Raw genomic sequence first — 19,696 nt, 5'->3', positions numbered from 1 at the left:
CCTTACTCCTTTTGTGTATGCTTGAAATTTTCCATAAAAAATTAAGAATGAATACTATGGGAAAACCTGAATCTCTTTCCACTCCCAAATGTTTGAAATAACTAGAAGTGAACATTTTGTTTTTGTTAATCCTCACCCGAGGATATTTTTCCATTGAATTTTAGAGAGTGTGAAAGGGATGGGGAGAGACAGAGAGAAACATCCATTGGTTGCCTCCCGCACACACCCCATAGAGCCTGCAACGGAGGTACAAGATACATGCCCTTGACCAGAATTGAACCCAGGACCCTTCAGTCCAAGGGCCGACTCTCTATCCACTGAGCCAAACCGGCTAGGGCTAGATGTGAACATTCTTGCTGTAACACTTTCAGAAGGATAAGAAGGAATTGGCGGGGCATCATTTAAGAGGTGGGTGGAGGAAGAGGAATCCTGGGGACAGGAAGGTAGAAAGAAAACTGGTTTTGAGTGGTGTTGAAAAAGCCAGAGAGGAATAGTTTCAAGATGGAAGGAGTATGACTATGTCAAACACTGCAGATGTCAAGAGGGAAAGGATTAAAATGACTCCACTAGACACAGTAACTAGGAGGTTACTTTTGACCTTTGTAAGATCAGTTCTGGTGGAGGTGAGAAAATAGATAACTTTTCTAAGAAGCTTGGCTGTGAAGGGGAAGAGATGTGAAGATTGTAATGTTTCTTTACCCCCGAAGGAGGAACTAGGGTGTGTGTGTTGTATGTATGTGTGTGTGTGTGTGTGTGTGTGTGTTTTAATGCAGAAGGGCAGTTGCTATACTAGTGTTTGTCAATGTAGGTGAAAAGAGGAATGACTAACGGACTCAGAAGAAGGACCCTTACTTACTAAGAGAGAGAATCTTTGGAACAAATTATATGTATATCCCATTGAAGCAGATAGGCTTGTTTTTCTGATCAAAGCCAGTTTATTTTCCCAATTTATTGTCTCTCCTAATAACTGTTTTGGAGTACATTTTTACTCATAAGTCTCACACAACAAATCTATATCAGTTGTTTTATTGGTAGAAGAACCGATTTTTTTATGACTGCATTTTAGGCGTATCTTTCAGTTCTTGAATAAAATTGCTCTTTGTAGTCCTCGAAAGGGGTTTTTCCCTGGAAAAAAAAAAAAAGGTTTCACCCCCCCCCCCCCCCCCCCCGCACACACACAAAATAAATAAATAAATAAATAAATAAGCTCTACCTCTTACCTGAATCAGGACTGTTAGGACTCTGTTTACTGCTCTTGTTTCAAAACTTATCTCTCAACCTACTAAAAAAATCCACAAAAACTTTTCAAGAATTTGTCTATTTCCTACCATCGGCATACAGGGTGGTGTAGATCTGTATTTCTCTTATTACCATTCCAAAAATGATTATAAACTCTTAGAATCTTACAACTCAGTTACATACGGATGACACTGACCAGTTTACCTCTAAACCCCACGGAGGGGTTGAGCTCAAGGTACGTAAGAACGGGATAGTCTACATGTCAGGGCCAACTTCTCAATGGCGGGGTTAGTGGCGGGCGGGGGTTTGGGAATGGGAAGAGGGCAGGAGAGCAGATCAGCTCTTCTTTCTCCGCTTCCAGGGTGACATGAATGCACCCGACGCCGGCGTGGCATAAGGGCTGCCAGCGGAATGCGGCCAGGCTGGACAGAGGCTGGGGATGGGGCCACCCCGGCCGAGACTCCGCCCCGCGCCAGCCCTCACGCGCTCCCGCGAGGCCGTGCACGCGCACGCAGGCGTGTCTCGCGCCGGGTCGGGCCTGTCAGGCGGGAAATCTCGCGAGATCGGAGGCTGGGCTGACTCTCGGGAGGAGGGGAGTGGTGTCGGGGAAGGGGGGGGAACCTGGGCAGCGGCCGGCCTCTGTGGCTTCAGGGCTCGGAGAGCGAGAGGGAGGGTGGCCAAGAGAGTGAGTTGGTGCCGCCGCCTGCCTGAGGAGAGAGGAGGGGTCCCGCCTGCCTGCGCCCTTCGCGGGCCGAGAGCGCTAGGCACCCACGAACCTCTGAGGCCTCCCGGCCCCTGGGGACCCCGCCCCGCCGCCGCCGCCGGCCGGCCGGCCCGCGGCCTCTCTTCCCTTTGTGAGCGCCCCCTTCCCAGGGGTGGTGGTGGTGGCGGCAGAGGGTTGTGCGTGGGCCTGCCCGCCGAGGGGCCGCGGCGGGGGACCGACAGGGCCTCGGCTGTGTGAGGACGAGAGGCGGCCGAGGCCCGGGCCGGTTCCCCCGTAGCGGCGGCGGCTCCCGGCACTTCCCCGCGCCATCTTAGCTGAGCCCCAGCGCTGAGGGCGCCTCCTCGACCCCGGTCGTCCCCTCACTCCCCCCCGCCCCCCCGCCCCTTGTCGCAGAGCTTGGGCTGGGCGGCTCGTCGGGGCTCCGGGGGGGCGGGGGGGCAGCGGTGTGTCGCCAGGCCCCCTCCTCCTCCTCGCTCCTCGGCTTCCAGCGTAGCGGCTCCCGCGGCGCGGTAGGGGGCTGCGCCTGCCTACTCCGCCCCGACCTGTCGGCGAAAGGGTAAGGGCGCCTCTGCTTTGGGTGCGGGAGACCGGGAGGGGGCGGGGAGGTTGGGCCCACCGTGGCCTCTGGGCGGAAGGAGGGCGGTGGGAGTGGGTGGGGGAGGGAGACAAGGAGGGTCGGTGACTCCGTGGGTGGGGTGGAGGAGGCGGCGAGGTGGACGCCCTCCGGCTCCGAGGGGCCCGAGCCCTTGCATTCCTCTGTCCTGAGGGTCACCGGAAGGGGTGGTGGAAGGGGATGCCTCCAAGAAGGTGTGGCCCTCCGTGGGAGACGGGGTGGATGTTCACCCCGATTTAAAAGGCGCTAGGCCCCTTTCCCTTCTAGTCCCTCTGCTCCTCCCTTTCCTTTGTAGTGTGTGTATTCTCGGGAAGGGAGACTGTTCTGGGGAGCCTGCTGGGTGGATTCCAGTCGTCCCCCCACCCCCACCCCCAGGAAATGGACACCCCTCTTCTGTTAGGGGTGATGGAAGCGTTTTTCCCCCCTTACCCTTCTTTCCCCCTACCCCATCGTTAGACTGCTGCAGTGCTGCAGAAGTCCAAGGCAGTTTCTTCAGACACAGGCCCGTGTGTGCCCTGAAGGGAGGGGGAGCAGGAGAGGGAAGTAATGGCGCTTCCCTTGGAAAGGTTACTCTTTTCCTTTGGTTTTAAATCGATAACAGTACCGCCTGGATACTCTTCCCCTGAGATCTGCCCCTGGGAAGTAGGTCCGTTCCTGCTGTTATTGTCTGCGGGGAGAGGGATAAGGCCTCTCCAGAAGGGAGCCTGCCATGGCAGAACAGTTTTCATGTCTGTCTCTCGATCTCTCTCTCAAACACTGGATTGACATTTTGTGTGTGAGCATCTTGGGTTTTCATTAGGATTCAAATAAGATAACTTTGTATCCCCCCTGCTCCCTTATTTTCTTCCTATGACTTACTTTGTAGTTCTTGAAGAATCATTAAAGATCATTGCATACAGACAGGCAGTCTGATGGACATTCCTCTCTGGGCTCTGAATTTTTAGGGTTAATGCTATTTTGTATAACACTGAAATTGGAAAACTTTGAAAAGGATTAGGTTACAAATCTTTCTGTAGCAAATGCTTTGTTAAGGAAATGAAAAAAATAAACACTGTGATTTGCTTAACTATGCTATGATAGCATCTATATTTGTAGTCAATAAGTTGTTTTCCACTTCTTTTGCTTCAAGTCATATTTGTTTAAGACAAATCTTGTCTGGTTTACAGTAGTACTTGTTGGTTGCGTCCTTTAGTAGAGTAGAAATAAGAAAAATAAATATTTTGACATGCTGGAAGTGTGTTGCCAAGTGTATTTTGTTACCAAAGAGTAGTCTTGAAGTCTACTGTTGATACTTTTTTATTTTCTTTTTAGTATATAAATTTACTGATGAAGTGATTTCAAAATGTTCCATATTGAACATTTACAGAATTAAATAATTATTTCACAAAGCAATGAAGATAACTAAAATATCCTATATACTAAAAGCCTAATACGCAATTTGGCCCCTCCACTGGGAGTTTGACCAGGGGGCGGGGCCGGCCAGCCAACCGCCTGAGGCCCATCCCCCTGGTTGGCCCTGCCCCTGCTGGTGGCAGGCATCTGGGGGAAGAGAGGCCCCAGCCAGCAGCTGGCAGCCACTAGGGACCCTGCCCGTGCACTGATTTCATGCACTGGGCCTCTAGTATACATATGGACATGAGTTGTCTTGATATTTTACTATTTGGTATTGGGTATTTAAGCTTCACTTAGTGGATGACTTATTTTTAAAGACTTTCAAACGCCATCTACATTTAATGTCCATAAGAGCTTTTGTTGTATTTTTTGTTTGTTTTTGAAACCTGTTTTAAGACGGGGATTTAAAGATGTTAGTAGTAGGTGGTTAGACACCAATTTAGTTTCTGTCATCTTTATGATTTTAATATGGGGAGACACATAAATGGTCTGTTAAGTTAGATTTATTATTTTTCCTCAGAAAATGGAATTTTGCTTTCTTTATTCTTTTTATTTTTATCTGGGTTTATTTTAACTTCCTTTGTTGTTTTGTTAATCCACACCTGAGGATTGTTTTTTTCATTACTTTTTAGAGATAGTGGGTGGGGCGAGGGGAGAGAGAGAAACATCAATGTGAGAGAGACACATTGACTGGTTGCCTCCAAACAAGGGTGAGGAGCAGGGAGCGAACCAGATTATGTGCCCTGGACCTGGAATGGAACCCAAGACCCTGTGCATTGGCCAGTGATGGCAAACCTTTTGAGCTCGGCGTGTCAGCATTTTGAAAAACCCTAACTTAACTCTGGTGCTGTGTTACATATAGACATTTTTTGATATTTGCAACCATAGTAAAACAAAGACTTATATTTTTGATATTTATTTTATATATTTAAATGCCATTTAACAAAGAAAAATCAACCAAAAAAATGAGTTGGCGTGTCACCTCTGACACGCGTGTCATAGGTTCGCCATCACTGGCATAGGCTGATGCTCTAACCACTCATCAACACCAACCAGGGCTAGAGTTATTTTAACAGCACTTCCCACAAATCTTTATTTCATGGCACAAAGCTGCATGTGTGTAGAGTTTCCCCCTAAATAGCAAATTATTCCATTAAGTCTAATTCTCTGTTATAGTTTGTTGTTGATAATTCATATGTACTAGTATGAATAAATGCAAACATACTGCTTAGTAAAGAGTGACTTTTTAACTTGTAATGATGCAAGCAGAGAGGATTTATTAATAAATGCTACAAAATGTAAGTATGTGCACAGGATATAGGTAAACTACTTGATACAGTTCAGCATGCTAGAACTAAAAGAGGTACTTTTTAGGACAACTAAAAAGAAACCCTGTTTTCTGTCGCTGGTGGTAATTGTGCTAAAAGTGGTAAAAGTATGTTCATAATCAATTTGATAAATTAATTATTAAGGAAAAACTGCCAGAGGGTTATTTCAGCTGACTTCTGATGCTACTGTCAGAATACTGAGAGCTCTTAGTCTGGGTTGGTTAATTTCAGATTAGTATGGTACTTCTGTTACTAAATAGTTCATCTACAAAATGGCAGTGTACATCACTTCCTGTTCTTTCACAACTGGCCCTTTCTCTAGATTCCCTTTTAATGACTTAATTTTTGGCATTCTGATTCTGATTTGTTAATTTGGTTATAATTATCATTCTGATGTGTTTTTTTCCCCCCTTGACTGATTTGTATATTAAAGTCAGTTAATTTTTCACCTGGGCAGAGTGGCTCAGTTGGTTGAGCATCATCCTGTGCACCAAAAGGTTGCCAGTTTGATTCCCAGTCAGAGCACATACCTGGGGTTGATGGTTTGATCCCCAGTTGGGCACCTTATGGAAGGCAAATTATTGGATGTTTCTCTCCTTCTGCCTTCCCCCCTCCAGGCATGTCCTTGGTGAGGATTTAAAACAAAAGTCAGTTAAGTTTTCCATTGTTTCTGTTTTTGGTTTTCAATAGTCTCTATTACTTAAAATAATTATACTCATACTAATTTAATCTTTTTGAAATTAAGAGCTTTTTTGTATATATTAGTTAAAGGCTGCTGTTCAGTTCAGGATCATATTTGAATGAATCTCTTCCAAAAGTGTTATTTCTGTAATAAAGTCTTGCATAAAATTGGGATTGTTTCATTAAACAGAGTGCCAGTGTATGTTCATCTGCCTTTAGGTTTCTGTGCTTGTTTATGGCTGGATTATTTTTTAATTTCAAATTCTAAAATATAAGTGAAAAAGATATGAATCTGTATTATTTCATTCCATCCCATTGTTGGATCAAAGTATTATAGTTTTTAGTAATAAAAATTAATGTTTAATTTCATTAAAGATGTCTAATTTCTTCTAAATGTCAACATGAATTTAAAAGTTGGGTGGATGGACTAGAAATAGTTTTCAGTTGGGATGTAATCTGTCAACATTTGGTAACAATTATTTCTATGTCAGTCTCTTCCATTTGTACTAGAAGCAGACTTTTTGTTCTGAAAAACAGTCTAAGGCTGAATCTTCTTACCTAGTAGAAAAATAAGTGACCTATAGAAGGTGGAAAGGTTTTTCAAAATATAAGTACCTGGCATGTAAATAAGGTAAGTAAAAGTACAAGTTACTGAGTACTTTGCATAATATATATATATAGCTGTTAAAAATGCTGTGTCAAGCCCTAACGGTTTGGCTCAGTGGATAGAGCATCAGCCTGTGGACTGAAAGGTCCCAGGTTTGATTCTGGTCAAGGGCATGTACCTTGGTTGTGGGCACATCCCAGGTAGGAGGTGTGCAGGAAGCAACTGATCGATGATTCTCTCTCATCAATGTTTCTAACTCTCTATACCTCTCTCTTCCTCTCTGTAAAAAAATCAATAAAATATATATTTTTTAAAAATGCCGTGTCAGCCCTAGCTGGCTTAGCTCAGTGGATAGAGCGCTAGCCTGTGGACTGCAGAGTCCCAGGTTCGATTCTGGCCAAGGGCATATGCCTAGGTTGTGGGCTCAATCCCCAGTGGGGGGCGTGCAGGAGGTAGCCATCAGTAACTCTCATCATTGATGTTTCTATCTCTCTCTCATTCTCCCTTCCTCTCTGAAATCGATAAAGAAATATATTTTTTTTAAATGCCGGTGTCAGATAGCTATATTTAATTGGCCTCTAACTTATCTTTAAAACTGAGAAGGGGCTAATTTTTTCTTTTGATAAAATTATTCAATACTAGAGGCCCAGTGCACAAAATTCATGCATTCAGGGGTGGAGGGTCCCTCAGCCTGGACTGTGCCCTCTCATAATCCAGGAGTCCTTGGGGGATGTCTGATTGACGGCTTAGGCCCGCTCCCCATCGGAAGCGGGCCTAAGCCATCAGTTGGACATCCTTAGTGCTGCCACGGAGGCGGGAGAGACTCCTGCCACTGCCACTACACTTGCCAGCCGTGAGCCCAGCTTCTGGCTGAGCAGTGCCCCCCCCCACCCCCTGTGAGAGTGCACTGACCACCAGGGGGCAGCTCCTGCGTTGAGCGTCTGCCCCCTGATGGTCAGTGCATGTCATAGTGACCGGTTGTTCCGCTGTTTGGTCGATGTGCATATTAACTTTTTATTATATAGGATGATAGTATTGTACAGATTTAGAAGTAGATGAATCACTTCATTCAGAAATATATTCAAAGTTTAGTTTCTGAGAAAAACATCCTTCCTATGTAATAAAAGCCTAATATGCAAATTGTCCTCTCGGGTGGTCGTTTGGGAGACTGGGAGTTCTACCACTTGTTATGAAGTGCGCTGACCACCAGCGGTGTGGAACATGGTGGGCATCAGCGACATGGTGCTGGCAGCAGGCGGCCGTGGAGGTTTTGCTGGCCCTGATGGCCCCCAATGAGAGCAGGACCATGGCGGGATGATGAAGCAGGTGAGCGGGCGGCACCAGGCCAAGGCGGTATGAGCGGTTGGGGCCAGGCCTGACTGATCGCCCCACCGACGGTGACCAGTGGTGGGGGGTGGGGCCGGCGCCCAGCTCCTAGGTGCTGAGGGAGTCCGGTGGAGGGCCCAGCCCCAATCGATCGCCCCACAGGCGGGATGGTAGAGCAGGTGAGGGGGTGGAGCAGGCCATGGCAGGGTGCCAGGCAGAGCTGTGAGGCTGGGGGTGCAAGCTGGGGCTGAGAGCCTAGGGGTAGGGGTGCGAGCTGGGGCCTGACACCCGAGGGACCCCACCTGTGCACGAATTGGTGCACTGGGCCTCTAGTTAACAAATAATAGAATGGAACAAAATAATTATGATTTTCAGCCACCAATAATAATAAAACTGGCACTTAATATCTTAATTTCACCATTTATTAGCTGTGTAACTTGTTTGTGTAACTTTTTAAGCCTTACTTTCTCAATCTATAAAATGAAGGTAGTATCCACTTTACAAGGTTGTTAGGTTTAAATGGGATAACCCCTGTTAAGTACTTACCATATTGCCTGATACATGTTAAGCACTCATTAAGTTTTTGGCTACCACACACTAGCTGCTTATGAAATGCTTACAAATGAATACAGAGGATTTAATATTTAAGAATAAATTGCATTCCATAATTTTGATTTGAAGTTGGATTTATACATTTGGAGTTCAATACATATATTTGAAAAGAAATGGTTAGAATTTCTAGCCAAGGATAGCTTACAAACTTTCTGAACCTGTAATGGACTATTATGTAGTTCTACAAGAGATTTTCTTTTTCCTGTGCTGTATCTAAAGCCCATCCTAAAGAACAAATTTCCTTTTCTTTTGGCACTTCATTTGTTTATTTAAGGCTCTTTTACTGCCTGGAGCTCTTTTCACCATCCCTAGTTTTGAAAGCATGCAAAGTACTCATGCTTTCCTAAGCATTTATTTATTTATTTTTAAGGTATTCTTTGTAGGTGTGTCTTCACCTTGAAAGTGCTTTATCCACAATTTATTAATTCAACATGTATTAAGTGATGATTATGTGCTAGTAATATATGGTCCCTGCTCTGGAAGAATTGTCTTCTCATTCTTTCCACCTTCTGATTAGTTTTCTCAAACTAGATATTCATAGTAGAACAAGGACCTTCCTATCGTTGTCAGTTCCTATAAGCCACTGCTTTTCAAACTTTAGGTTGTGACCCATTAGTGCAGTGGTTCTCAACCTTCTGGCCCTGTAAATACAGTTCCTCATGTTGTGACCCAACCATAAAATTATTTTCATTGCTACTTCATAACTGTAATGTTGCTACTGTTATGAATCGTCATGTAAATATCTGATATGCAGGATGGTCTTAGGCAACCCCTGTGAAAGGGTCGTTAAACTGCCAAAAGGGGTCACAACCCACAGGTTGAGAACCACTGCATTAGTGGCTTGTGAATTCAATTTAGTGAGTCACAGTAACAGTTGTTAAAAATGAAAAGTAATCTATATATATAAAAAGCCAGTGACCTTAATGACGGTAATGACCAGTTGCTATGAGGCCCACAGTGGACAGCAAACTGGCCGATCGGGGTGGGGCCGGCAGGCCAACCTCATGGCCCCTCCCCACTGCCGGCCTGCCCCTGATCAAAAGCGGGGCACCGGCCAAACTCCCCCTCTCTTCCCCCTGGCCAGCCCTGCCCCTGATCAGCCTGCTTCACCAAGGTAGGCCTGCAGTCCCTCCCCTTGGCCTGCCTGCCCCTGATCACGCACTGCCCCACCCCCTGGGGTGGGGCTGGGCGGCCAACCTCCTGCAGCCCCTCCCCCTGTCTGGCCACACCCCTGGTGGGCCCCCACCGTTCTGATCGACCCCCCCATCCCAATAGGGGGCAGGGCCAGCCCACCAACCTCCTGCAGCCCCTCCCCCCACCCAGCCCCACCCCAGACTGGCCCCCTACCCCATCAGGGGCAGGGCCGGCCAGCCAACCACCCACAGCTCCTCCCCATGGCCAGCCCTAATTGGGGGGCAGGCCAGCTGGCCAACCTCCCACCATCTCCTCCTCCCTATAGGCCCAGCCCCGATCCGCCCCGATTGGGGCTGGGCTGGCCGGACCCCACCCATGCACGAATTTGTGCACTGGGCCTCTAGTGGGAAATATCAGAGTGTGGTGTGTAAGTAAGGGTAAGCATTGTATGGGAAACTTTTTTTTCTGTATTTTTATGTGCTCTGGGTACCCAGTTAAATTTTTTTGAAATTTCTTTTTTAATTCATCCTTTTTACTTGTAATCTCATGTCTTTGAATATGCTTGTTTGTTTTTTCTTTTATTTTAACAACCCTACTTTCAATCTCTAATTGCCAGTCTGGTTTGGTAGTTACGTTGTGCATATTTACCTTTCCTAAGCTTGCAGGGTACTGAGGACTCTGTCTAAAAGATCCTGGACAAGGTATCCGTAGTTTTGCGTATGATGGTAACTTCTGAGTTGTTTGTTTTTTTATTTGGGAACATGTGTCATCATGTATGTAGTGCCACATCCTATGTGTGTGAGTGCAGTTTCTCATGAATTGCAGAATTTATTTTAAAAAAGAAGATGATTTATTTGTAACATTAGGAATATACTTTTTGTTTTTATCCAGTAGATTTAATTTTTAAAATGTTAATTACAATGTTTTAATAAGATTTATTATGTACCTATTTAAATGTGTTAAGTAAATATAATAAGTATATAGTTGATCCTTGAGTGACGTGAAAGTTAAGGGTGCTGACCTCCTGCATAGTGGAAAACTCACATATAAGTTTTGACTGCCCCAAAATTTAAGTTGTCCCTTGGTATCCACAGGGCTTGGTTCCAGGACCCTGTAAGGGTACCAAAATCCTGAAGTCCCCTATATAAAATGGTGTAGATCAATGCATACAGTTGGCCTTCTGCATCTGTGGACATTCCCAACAACAGATCCAAAACAGAAGAGGTACTTACTGAAAAAAGTTTATGTATAAATGGACCCTTGCAGTTCAAACCTGTGTTGTTCAAAGGTCAACTGTATTTTTAAAATTTCAGTGTGTAGTAGTTATGAGTCTCTAGTTTGTATTTTGGATTGATTTCTAATTTATTCTCACTGAGACTGAGAAAGAGGTTTTAGAAAAAGTGGATGAACAGCATTACTAAACAAGGCCAGGGTTTTCCTTTTTTATACTTGCGAATTTAGTGTTACTCAGAATTGGAAAATCTTTGTCTCTTTGCCAAAAGCATACATATCCTTGATTGTAAAGACTATAAAGTTACTAATTAACCTATATTGAACTTGATGAGAAAACGTTGCTCTTCATTGTGGCACAGAAACTCTGTTCGTTATGTGTTATAGTATTTAAAATACTAGAGGCCCAGTGCATGAAATCATGCACGGATAGGGTCCCTAGGCTTGGCCGGTGATCAGGGCCGATCAGGTTCCCCACTTCCCCGCCTCCTCCTTCCCTCGCTCCCTCAGCGCCTTCCACCACCACTGGTTGCCCTTCATGTTCTGCGCCACCCCCTGGTGGTCAGCGCACATCACAGTAAGCGATCGAACTCCCTAGGGGACAATTTGCAAATTATCCTTTTATTAGATAGGATAGTGTTTAGGTAATTTCATGCTGTGTACATGGTTGATGATGATTGTGTTTTATCAGGACCATCACATTATAGGAGTTCTGTATTTTAGTTGGTTTGTTTCAAAAGGGTTCTGAGTCCCAGAGGTACAATATAATGTGCCTCACTTTCAGATTCTTTACTTTGATATATAGTTGTTAGAGCTGATAATTTTTCCATTATCTAGAAAAGCACAAATAATTTGGAAAAAAAAAAAAAGAGTAATGGAAAGATCCTTTTATCTTCAGTTTAGGTACAGACAGATAAAATATTTTTGTGTATTATGTACAAATGTTCATATTATGTATGAATGTTCACTTCTCTAAGTAATGCTATAAGACTTTAATCAATAGCAAAAGGATTTTAAGAAGAAAAAGATGTGCCCTAACCAGTTTGGCTCAGTGGATAGGGCGTCAGCCTGCGGACTCAAGGGTCCCAGGTTCGATTCCGGTCAAGGGCATGTACCTTGGCTGCGGGCACATCCCCAGTAGAGGCTGTGCAGGAGGCAGCTGATCGATGTTTCTCTCTCATCCATGTTTCTAACTCTCTATCCCTCTCCCTTCCTCTCTGTAAAAAATCAATGAAATATATAAAAAAAAAATTAGCACCCTGTTAATTTTAAAATGCTTTTAACTAAGATTTGCTTATAATTAAATTAGCAGGTTATTTTTTGTTATTAATTCACTGTTTAAAATTCTGGCAAATATGCACATAACATAAATAAAAGGTATCATTTTAACCATTTTAAGTATACAATATAGTGGTGTTAAGTACATTCAGTGTTGTATAACCATTGCCACTATTCATATCCAGAACTTTTTTTTAATATATATTTTTATTGATTTAAAAGAGGAAGAGGGAGGAGGAGAGCGATAGAAACATCAATGATGAGAGAGAATAATCCATTGATCGGCTGCCTTCTGCACGCCGCCCTCTGGGGATCAAGCCCGAAACCTGGGCATATGCCCTGACCAAGAATTGAACCATGACCTCCTGGTTTATAGGTCAAAGCTCAACCACTGAGCCAGGCTGGCCAGGCTCCAGAACTTTTTTATCATCCCAAACAGAAACTATACATCCACCAAATAATAACTGTCATTTTTTTCCCTCTTCCCAGCCCTTGGTAACCTCTATTTTACTTTCTGTCTCTGAGTTTACCTATTCTAGGTAACCGCACATAAGTGGAATCATACAGTACAGGGTATGGCAAAAGTAGGTTTACAGTTGTGAGTACACGAAACAGAGTTTATTCTTGCATTATTATTTATTAAATAGTGTATTATTTTTCTTAAAAAATCTGTAAATTTACTTTTGCCCTACCCTGTATTTGTCCTTTTGTGACTGGCTAATCTCACTTAGCATCCTGTTTTCATGTCTTATTCGTGTTGTTACATGTCTCAAGAATTTCATTCCTTTTTAAAGGCTGAATAATATTCCATTGTTTGTAAATAGCATATGTTTATCCATTCATCTGTTGATAGACATTTGAGTTGTTTCTACCTTTTGGGTATTGTGAATAATGCTGCTATGGACATTGGTGTATAAGTATCTCTTTGAGCCCTGCATTCAATTCTTTTGAGTATATTCTGAGGGCTACTACAGTATTCTTAACCTTAGTATTTGCATGATATATCTTTCTTACTATTAGTCTATTTTTGTCTTTTTATTTAAAGTGAGTTTCTTGTTGACAACTTTCTAAAATTGCCTTTTTAAAAAGGGTCTTGCTTTTCTGTTTTGTTTTTTAATACACTCTCTTTGTATTTTATTTGGAGTCTTCTTAGACCATTTACATTTAATGAAAATAACAATATGGTTGGGTTTAAATGTTCCTTTTTGCTATTCATTTTTTTAAAAATATATTTTATTGATTTTTACAGAGAGGAAGGGAGAGAGATAGAGAGTTAGAAACATCAATGAGAGAGAAACATCGATCAGCTGCCTCCTGCACATCTCCTACTGGGTATGTGCCCGCAACCAAGGTACATGCCCTTGACCGGAATTGAACCCGGGACCCTTCAGTCCGCAGGCCGATGCTCTATCCACTGAGCCAAACCAGTTTCGGCGCTATTCATTTTTTATTTGTCCCATCTTTTGTCAGTTCCTGTGTCCTTCCCTATCTTTGTTTGGCTTGAGTATATTTATTTATTCAATATTATCTCCATTGTTGGCTTAATGGGCCATAGTTTTTTATAATAAATCTCTTTAACTTGTCACATTTCACCTTCAAATAATATTATACCACTTCATATATAGTGTAAGATTCTTCCAATGGCATTCTTCTGTTTTCCACTCTAATCCTTTGAACTAGTGTTGTCAAACATTGTCCTTGTATATATGTTAAAAACTCTAGATTACATTGTTGTTATTTTTGCTTTAAACAATTTATTATATTTTTAAAATAATTAAGTTATTTTTAAAGTTTTTAATATTTATAACATTATTTATGATTTCTACTATTCTTCATTCCTTTGTGAATATCCCAGTTTCTATTTAGTAACTTTTTCTTTGGGATTGAGGATCTTGCTTTAACATTTCTTGTTATCTACACTCCATTTGACCTTATTATTCAGATTTCACCAATTTTACCTACACTCCTTTGTGTGTGAGCTTGTTAGGTATATTTAGTTCTATGCAGTTTTATCGCATGTGTAGATTAGTATGACAACTGTCACAGTCAAGATACAGTATAGTTCCATTATAAGGATTACTTGTCTATCCTTTATTGTCACAGCCACCTCTTTTTCTTACCCACCCAACTCTTAGAAACCATGCACTCATCTGTTCATTTTTTTTTTTTTTTAACAGACAGTGGGCTACTCCACAGAGCAGCGTTTCTTTCTTAGGATTTACTTTTTCTTTTTTAAAAATATGTTTTTATTGATTTCAGAGAGGAAGAGAGAGGGAGAGATAGAAGAAACATCAATGATGAGAGAGAATCATTGATCAGCTGCCTCCTGTGCACCTCTTACTGGGGGGTCGAGCTCACAATGCAGGCATGTTCCCTTGACCGGAATTGAACCTGGGACCCTTCTGTCCACAGGCCAACACTCTATCTACTGAGCCAAACCGGCTAGGCCTACATGGGCTTTTTCTGGGTATTCCAGTTCCCTTTTACATCCCAAAGATGTGCACATTCAGTTAATTTAGATTTTTAGTTCCAGTTCTGTTATTGATTGTAACCTTAGGCAAGCCACTCAACCCTTCAGGCCCTCATCCATGACATGGATGACTTAAAGATATATAAGGTACCTTTGATCTTTAATTATCTGAGTCTGTTTATATATGTCAAACATTGTGTTCTTTTTTTTTTATTTTTGAAGGAAAGAAATCTAAGATCAACTCAATACACCAGATTTTGTTGATAGTAAAATAATTCAATTTATATCTTGTATTTTTACTTCAATATTAAAAGAAAGCTATATTGAGATTTGGAAAACTCACAAGTGGTTATCTTCCATTTGAACAAAAAAATGACAGAGTCAGGATTTGTGTTTTGATTCATTCTGTCTCTAAATATTAATGAGTTGTCCATTCAGTAGTGTGATGATTGGAAGGAAAGCCATAAACCATGTATATTGCTAAACTGGGATATCTGTCTTTTCTTTTGATAATAGTAGGGAGGGCAGAAAGCTTAGAAATGTAACTGAAAAGTGGATCTTTATATAGTGGAATTTATAATGGGGAGAATTGAGAGCAGGTTGTGTCTTAAAGAATCCAAAGTACTTCATATTTTGCTTATTAGTTCTTCATAGCTTTGGACATGATTTGGTATAGGCTAATTTGTGTATATTTTAAATTGTTGCCTCTTTCACTTTTAAGCTAGGTCTAGGAAGAATATCATATTGGAAATAATCTTAAGACAGTTGTATTTTATCTCTCAGATTCTCCTATCCAGAAATTATTATTATTTTTTAAAAATATATTTTATTGATTTTTCACAGAGAGGAAGGTAGAGCGATAGAGAGTTAGAAACATCAATGAGAGAGAAACATCGATCAGCTGCCTCCTGCACATCTCCTACTGGGGATGTGCCCGCAACCCAGGTACATGCCCTTGACCGGAATCGAACCTGGGACCGACCCTTCAGTCCACAGGCCGACGCTCTATCCACTGAGCCAAACTGGTTTCGGCAAGAAATTATTGAACAAAACCTGCCAGTAGTCACAGCTTATAACCAACTTTGATTTAATCGTAGATACAATTAAATAGCTTTGTTACTTTAAAAAAATGTTTTTATTGATTTTAGAGAGAGAGGAAGGGGAAGAAAGAGAAACAGAAACAGAAACAGAAACATAGATTGGCTGCTCCTCACGCCCCCTACTGGGGACTGAGCCCACAACCTGGGCATGTGCTCTGACTGGGAATTGGAACAGGTGACCTTTTGGTGCATGGGATAACGCTGAATCAGCTAAACCATACAGCCAGTGCAGCTTTGTTACTCTTAAGGACATAGATGTGTAATATTTGATTGATCATTATGTTAATCATTTTTTAAAATTTACATTCAATAATTGTGTTAGCTTTCATTATTCTACTCCAGTGACTCTCAACCTCTGGCTTACCAGAAAAAGCTGCCTATTAAAATAAATTGCAGATTCCTGTGGCATGCTTTGAGAAATTCATATTTAGGTTTGATGAGGGGCCCAGGAGTATGCATGTTACACACACACACACACACACACACACACACACACAATTAATTGTGCCTCAAAGAAGAGTTGGGTGGGGAAAGTTAAGGTATAGTAGAAATCTGGCCCTGTTACTTACTAGCTGTGTTATAGTGAGCAAATTGCTTAATTTCTCTGAGCCTCAAATATAATTTGAGTTTTCCACTAGAGATGATAACCAGAAATTGAAAAAAGGAGAGGAGTTTGGCATGAAGTGCTTACTGGTTATGTTCTGTGTTCTTAACATTTCATTTAACCGTCCTCAAATCCCCGTGACAGGTATCATTTCCCCTACTTTAGAGATGGGAAAGCTGAGGTCAGAGCGATTAAGTTACTTGCCCAACAAGTTAACTGCCAACAGTTAGTATGTTGGCAGATCCAGTTTGGGGACTTAGATAATCTGATTCCAGAACTTGTGCTCTTAGTTACTGTGTGTTCAAGACTCTGGAAAGAGGAGCATGATGATAAACTTGAGAGGTCTGTGTCTTCAGAGCACAGGAAATTGGAAGGAGATGAAGCTAACAAGATGGGTAGGGTCAGACCATGTAATTCCCTTGAACATTATGTTAAGGATTTTTGTTTCAGCTAAAGTACAGTGTAAAGGCATGGAATACTTAAATAGAGGGGATGACATAATTGGGTTTGCATTTTGAAAGGTCACTCTGGTTGTAGTAGATCAAATGGATTGGAGGGGACGGGGCCAAGAGTGAATGCAGTGGCACCCTTTTGGAGGCTGTTATAGTAAGTAGCCTGAGTAAGATAAAGTGGTAGCCTGGAGAGACTAAGGAAGTGATTATGCGGGTAGAGGAAAGTGGGACAATTTGAGAAAGATTTAGGACAAATCTACAAGAGTTGGTAATGGATTGGGTTATGAATGAAGGAATAGAGGGTATCAAAAATAACTCAGGTTCTGAATTGCTGAAGTGGATACACTTTATATAAGACACTCAGAAAGATGAGGTTGAATGACTAGATAATGTTATTAGAAGTGCCTTTAAGATATCCAAGATAGCCGAAACCGGTTTTGCTCAGTGGATAGAGCGTCGGCCTGTGGACTGAAGGGTCCCGGGTTCGATTCCGGTCAAGGGCATGTACCTGGGTTGCGGGCATATCCCCGGTGGGGGATGTGCAGGAGACAGCTGATCGATGTTTCTCTCTCATCGATGTTTCTGACTCTCTATCTCTCTCCCTTCCTCTCTGTAAAAAATCAATAAAATATATTTTAAAAAAAAAAGATATCCAAGATATGTCAAATACATATAATTTTATAGTACCATTGAACTTTCTGTGTGGTAAATAAATGGGCTGTCCATTCTTTTGTCCCTTTTAACAGCTGGTGAGTACTTTTCCAGGGCTTTATTACAGTTGTTATCTCTTGAGTTACTGGTAATAAAAAATAATGTAAATAGAGTTTGACTCTTAGTTATTATAGCTAGTAAAAGAATGTGAGGGGACCCTTTCCCCCCTCCCTACTTGTGAGTACATTCTGTGGGACTCTTTCCCTCTCCCCATATGGAAGTCTGTACTTGTTCTTCAATAAATCTCCATCTTTGCTATACCACTAAAAAAAAAAAAAAAAAAAAAGAATGTGAAAAGATTCTTCAATCTAGAAAGCAAATAAGGAAAAGTATGTTAGGATAGTTCTCCTTTGGAGAATGGCAGAACTGAGAATATATCCTGGGGAAAACACTAGTAAAAAGAGGACAAAAAGGGCTAATCTAAATATAAAATAACAATTTAAAAGTCATTCAACAAACATTTGTTTTGATTGGTTATGTGATACTCTCAGGTTTTGTGAAGGCGCTCCAGAACTTTATAATCTATACTAGATGCCCAGTGCATGAATTCGAGGGTGGGGTCCCTCGGCCTGGCTGGCAATTGGGGCCAATCAAAGGGGGGGGGGGGTGCGCCCGGACCATGGGAGGTTGGCTGGAAGCAGGCAGTTGGCTGTGGGAGCGCACTGACCACCAGGGGGTAACTTCTGCATTGAGCGTCTACCCCTTGGTGGTTAGTGTGCATCATAGCAACTGGTTGACCGCTTGTTCGGTCACTTAGGCTTTTATATATATAGACTAGAGGCCCGAAATTCATGCACTCAGACAGGGGGTCCCCTCAGCCCAGTCTCTGCCGTCTCGCAGTCTGGGAGCCTCGCGATCAATCGCCTGCAGAGGGAGGCCCCGCCCACCTGCTGCAGCGCCACAGGCCGGGTAGCCCCCCTATCGGTCACCCTGCAGAGGGTGGCCTGGGCCTCCTCCCTCTGTGGGGTGATCATGGGGTGATGGCGGGGCCCCCCGACCAATCACATCACACCCACCTTGGCTGGCCTGGCGCCAGTGCGTGTCATAGCATGGCTGTCTGGACATCTGGACGGTCATTCTGCTGTTCGGCCATTTGGTCAATTTGCATATTACACTTCTATTATTATAGATAGCCTGGAGGCGTAAGGCATGTAAACAACTACAATGTATAGAAAAATAAATATTAAAATAGAGCCCGGCCAGCATGGCTCAGTGGTTGAGCATCGACCTATGAACTAGAAAGTCACAGTTTGGATCCTGGTCAGGGCACATGCCCTGGTTGCCAGCTCTATCCCCAGTGTGGGACTTGCAGTAGGCAGCTGAGCAGTGATTCTTGCTTATCATTGATATTTCTATCTTTCTCTCTCTCTCCTTCTCTGAAGTCAATAAAAATATATTGGGGGGAAAAAGGAATTTCCTACCCTAATTTGTACTTAATAAATATTAATGGAAAAATCAGAAAAACAATATGAAAGATGAATTGGAGAGAATTAAACTAGAAACAGTCCAGATAGGAGGTTAACGCATTAGTTTAGGTAAGATATAATTAAAGCCTGAACTATGGATAGAGGAAGAGATTCTAGTGTGTTGGATTTACCATTTTATTAGATTGATGATAGAAGAGAAAAAGAGGAAGGGAAAAAATACAAAAATCATATCTAGTTTTCTTCTCAGAGACATAAAGAATAGTGGTGCCATTATCTAGGGTGGGAAATGCAGGATGGATTTGCTGAATAGCATTGATAGGTCATATGGTAATTCTATGTTTAGCTTTTTGAGGAACTGCCAAACTGTTTTCCACAAAGGCTATACCATTTTACATCTCCACCAGTAATGCACAAACGTTCCAATTTCTTCACATCCTTGCCAACACCTGTTATTTGACTCTTTGATTATAGTCATTCTAGTGGGTGCAAAGTAATATCTCATTATTGTTTTGATTTACATTTCCTTAATGAATAATGATGTTGAGAATTTTTTCATGTCCTTATTGACCATTTGTATATTTTCTTTGGAGAAATGGCTAGTCAAATCCCTTGTCCATTTAAATTTTTAAAACATTTTATTTATTTGTCAATTACCTTTGCCCTTTTAATTGGGTTAACCCAATTAATAATTGATTATATATTCTAGATACTAGACCCTTATCAAATATATGATTTGCAAATATTTGCTTCCACCTTCTTGATGAAAAT

The 19,696-nt window shown here is 42.2% G+C and overlaps 1 protein-coding gene across 1 annotated transcript in view; it reads left to right on the top strand.

The window, feature by feature from the left end:
- Positions 1-1,843: 1,843 nt before the first annotated feature.
- The window catches only part of TAOK1 (TAO kinase 1), a 111,787-nt gene continuing 93,934 nt past the window's right edge, over positions 1,844-19,696 (top strand). The window contains exons 1-2 of the mRNA XM_081109557.1: positions 1,844-1,932; positions 2,419-2,519. The gene's annotated coding sequence lies outside the window, so the exon portion shown is untranslated. The remainder of the gene's footprint in view (positions 1,933-2,418; positions 2,520-19,696) is intronic.

The sequence above is a fragment of the Myotis nattereri genome (genome assembly GCF_964212035.1).
Source record: "Myotis nattereri genome assembly, chromosome: 16".
Taxonomy (NCBI): domain Eukaryota; kingdom Metazoa; phylum Chordata; class Mammalia; order Chiroptera; family Vespertilionidae; genus Myotis; species Myotis nattereri.
Note: the sequence above shows the minus strand (reverse complement) of the source record. Positions and strands in the feature narration are given on the sequence as shown.